The following is a 4,475-nucleotide window of genomic DNA, read 5'->3' as shown; positions in this document are numbered from 1 at the left end:
GAAACTTGACAGGTGGTCTACCGGTGGTATACCAAGGCCACTTGGCAAGACTCGGTCCATTCCGAGAATGTTCAACACCCGCTCACGAAAAGAAACAAGAGGGGTGCGCCGGTGCATGTGGGAGTGCCGGATTGCAAAACGGACAACGGGGAAAATGCTCGGATGCATGAGACGAACACGTATGCAAATGAGATGCACATGATGGCATGATATGAGATGCATGACATGAACAAAATGCAAAACGAAAAACAAAACCCGACCACGAAGGGAATATCATAACACATAGCCGAATATGGCAAGAGTTGGAGTTACAAATATGGAAAGTTACATCCCGGGTGTTACAGTGGGGGAGAGGAAAATGAGAGGCAAATGGCAAATAATGTAATGCGGGAGATAAGGGTTTGTGATGGGTACTTGGTATGTTGACTTTTGCGTAGACCTCCCCGGCAACGGCGCCAGAAATCCTTCTTGCTACCTCTTGAGCACTGCGTTGGTTTTCCCTTGAAGAGGAAAGGGTGATGCAGCAAAGTAGCGTAAGTATTTCCCTCAGTTTTTGAAAACCAAGGTATCAATCCAGTAGGAGGCTACGCGCGAGTCCCTCGCACCTACACAAAACAAATATATCCTCGCAACCAATGCGATAAGGGGTTGCCAATCCCTTCACGGTCACTTACGAGAGTGAGATCTGATAGATATGATAGGATAATATTTTTGGTATTTTTGTGATAAAGATGCAAAGTAAAATAAAAGCAAAGGAAATAACTAAGTGTTGGAAGATTAATATGATGACGATAGACCCGGGGGCCATAGGTTTCACTAGTGGCTTCTCTCAAGAGCATAAGTATTTTACGGTGGGTGAACGAATTACTGTTGAGCAATTGACAGAATTGAGCATAGTTATGAGAATATCTAGGTATGATCATGTATATAGGCATCACGTCCGAGACAAGTAGACCGACTCCTGCCTGCATCTACTACTATTACTCCACTCATCGACCGCTATCCAGCGTGCATCTAGAGTATTAAGTTCATGGAAACAGAGTAACGCCTTAAGCAAGATGACATGATGTAGAGGGATAAATTCATGCAATATGATAAAAAACCCATCTTGTTATCCTCGATGGCAACAATACAATACGTGCCTTGCTGCCCCTACTGTCACTGGGAAAGGACACTACAAGATTGAACCCAAAGCTAAGCACTTCTCCCATTGCAAGAAAGATCAATCTAGTAGGCCAAACCAAACTGATAATTCGAAGAGACTTGCAAAGATAACCAATCATACATAAAAGAATTCAGAGAAGATTCAAATATTGTTCATAGATAAACTTGATCATAAACCCACAATTCATCGGTCTCAACAAACACACCGCAAAAAGAAGATTACATCGAATAGATCTCCACGAGAGAGGGGGAGAACATTGTATTGAGATCCAAAAAGAGAGAATTAGCCATCTAGCTAATAACTATGGACCCGAAGGTCTGAGGTAAACTACCCACACTTCATCGGAGAGGCTATGGTGTTGATGTAGAAGCCCTCTGTGATGGATGCCCCCTCCGGCGGAGCTCCGGAACAGGCCCCAAGATGGGATCTCATGGGTACAGAAGGTTGCGGCGGTGGAATTAGGTTTTTGGCTCCGTATCTGATCGTTTGGGGGTACGTAGGTATATATAGGAGGAAGAAGTACGTCGGTGGAGCAACAGGGGGCCCACGAGGGTGGAGGGCGCGCCCTGGGGGGTAGGCACGCCCCCTACCTCGTGGCCTCCTGGAAGCTTCTCTTATGTAGGGTCCAAGTCTCCTGGATCATGTTCGTTCCAAAAATCACGCTCCCGAAGGTTTCATTCCGTTTGGACTCCGTTTGATATTCTTTTTCTATGAAACTCTGAAATAGGCAAAAAACCCGCAATTCTGGGCTGGGCCTCCGGTTAATAGGTTAGTCCCAAAAATAATATAAAAGTGGATAATAAAGCCCAATATTGTCCAAAACAGTAGATAATATAGCATGGAGCAATCAAAAATTATAGATACGTTGGAGACGTATCAAACGACAACAAGCGCAAGGCCACGCAGCCGGCTTCCACCAGCCGGCAGGTGGCGACAGTTGAGGACCAGCAGCCTGAAGGACAACCACTTCCAAGCGCCAGAAGGGCGGCAAGCCAGCTTGGTTGCCCGCTTTCTCCTTTGAGCAGACCCTTGATGCTCCCTGCAAGTTCCATAGTGGCGCGAAGCCATCCAACCATACGACCCGGAAATGCCACTGGCTCGTCCGCATCGCCAAGGGAGAAGGACTGCCTCCTCCGCCTGCCGACCCGCCGGCTCCCCCCCTCAGCAGTCGGCCGCCCGTCCAGCAGTCGGTGCAATCCAGGATGAATTCCCTGAAGAACATGGTACCTACGTTGTCTTCACCAGCGTGGCCAACGACAGACACATCCGACGTCAGCAGCACCGTGAAGTGAATGCAGTTGCCTCAACTGCTCCAGAGTTCATGCATTGGTCTGAGAAGCCTATTAGCTCGAGCCGTGCCGACCACCCGGAAGTGATGCCTTCCCCGGGTTCCTATGCCTTGGTGCTGGATGCCACCCTTGCAACGGAGAGGCGAGCTGCTCGTTTCTCCTGGATCCTGATAGATGGTGGTAGCAGCATCAACATCCTTTACGGCGATACCATGGAGAAGTTGAACATCAAAGAGAAGCAGCTGCTGCCCAGTCGGACTGTGTTTCATGGCATTGTGCCCGGCCTTTCCTGCTCACCAATCGACAAGATCAAGATAGATGTCATCTTTGGGGACAAGAATCACTTCCGCCGTGAGGCAATTTGGTTTGAGGTGGTTGACCTGGAGAGCCCTTACCACGTGCTCTTAGGCCGGCCATCTCTAGCCAAGTTCATGGCAGTGCCACATTATGCCTACCTCAAGATGAAGATGCCAGGAACCAAGGGCATTATCACGATCAGTGGAGACTATGAGAAGTCGTCCACCTGTGCTGCAGCCAGCAGCCGGCTGGCCGAGTCCCTTGTGATTGCTGCTGAGAAGAAGCTCCTGGACCGGGTGGTGGCTATGGCCAGCAAGCAGCCGGACCTGTCACCAGAACCCAAAGAGTCAGAGACCCAAGGCTCCTTCCAGCCGGCCAAAGAAACAAAGAAGATCCCCTTGGACCCTGAGCACCCGGAGAGGCACGCTGTCATAGGTGCCAACCTTGATAGCAAATAGGAAAGCGAGCTCGTCGATTTCCTCCGTGAGAATTGGGACATCTTTGCATTATCACCCAAAGACATGCCGGGTGTTCCGACGGATTTCGCCGAGCACAAGCTACATGTCAGAGCCGATGCCAAACCAGTCAAACAACCCCTCCGCCGACTATTGAAGGAGAAGAGAAGAATCGTCGGAGAAGAGATCGCCCGCCTGTTGGCAGCCGGCTTCATTATGAAAGTTTTCTTCCCATAATGGCTCGCCAATCCAGTCCTTATACTGAAGAAGAAGAACAAGTGGCGCATGTGCATTGATTATACCAGTCTCAACAAAGGCTGCCCCAAGGATACGTTTGCGTTGCCTCGGATTGACCAAGTGATAGACTCCACAGCCGGGTGTGAGCTGTTGAGCTTTTTGGATGCCTACTCAGGATACCACCAGATCAAGTTGAACCCGGCAGACCGCCTTCGTCACACCATTCGGAGCTTTCTGCTACCTGACCATGACATTCGGCTTGAGAAATGCCGGTGCCACGTTTCAGTGTTGCATGCAGAAGTGCCTCCTCAAGCAACTCGGTAGGAATGCCCACGTCTATGTAGACGATATTGTGATGAAGACGGACAAGCGCGGTACCCTCTTGGAAGATCTCAAAGAAACTTTCGAAAATCCGCGTCGGTTTCAGATCAAGCTCAACCTAGATAAATGCATTTTTGGAGTACCAGCCGGCCAGCTCCTTGGCTTCCTGGTCTCAGAGCGCGGCATTGAGTGCAACCCTGTGAAAATCAAGGCCATCGAGAGGATGGAAAGACCGACCCGACTGAGAGACGTCCAGAAATTCACCGGCTGTTTGGCATATAGGAGTAGACCCATCCCCCAAACTAAAAATGGGAAGAAGGTGAAAGAGATGTTGTGCTAGTTGAGGTTTGTTGGCTTGGGAAAGGGAGTTTATTTATTTATTTTATACATGTAAGGAAGAAAAAAAAGGAAAAAGGGAGGCACCCGACCCGCCATGTTTGCCGTGGGGCACCCCGGGTTCCCCAGTATTTCCTCCCCGAGCCCGGGAGCTTGTCCGTCCTGGTCAGGTCAGGCGCTCTCTCGCTCCTCCGTCCCCGCAAGAAATCCCCAATCCTCCTCACTCCGATCCACTCGATCGAGCCCTAGCCCCCCGCCCCCGCCCCCGACCCAATTCCGGCCGCCCCGATCCGATCCGAACCTCCCCTCCCGTCCCGTACCCCGCATGCGAGGCTCCGGCCGGCGGTAGCCTCGGACGGGCAGTCAGGCAGGCAG

General features: G+C 50.6%; 1 protein-coding gene across 1 annotated transcript in view; it reads left to right on the top strand.

Moving 5' to 3' along the window:
• Positions 1 to 4,255: 4,255 nt before the first annotated feature.
• Positions 4,256 to 4,475, top strand: part of LOC123183413 (casein kinase 1-like protein 2) — a gene marked incomplete in the record, with an annotated part of 4,815 nt that continues 4,595 nt past the window's right edge. The window contains 1 exon segment of the mRNA XM_044596229.1: positions 4,256 to 4,475.

The sequence above is a fragment of the Triticum aestivum genome, chromosome 1D (genome assembly GCF_018294505.1).
Source record: "Triticum aestivum cultivar Chinese Spring chromosome 1D, IWGSC CS RefSeq v2.1, whole genome shotgun sequence".
NCBI lineage: Eukaryota > Viridiplantae > Streptophyta > Magnoliopsida > Poales > Poaceae > Triticum > Triticum aestivum.
Note: the sequence above shows the minus strand (reverse complement) of the source record. Positions and strands in the feature narration are given on the sequence as shown.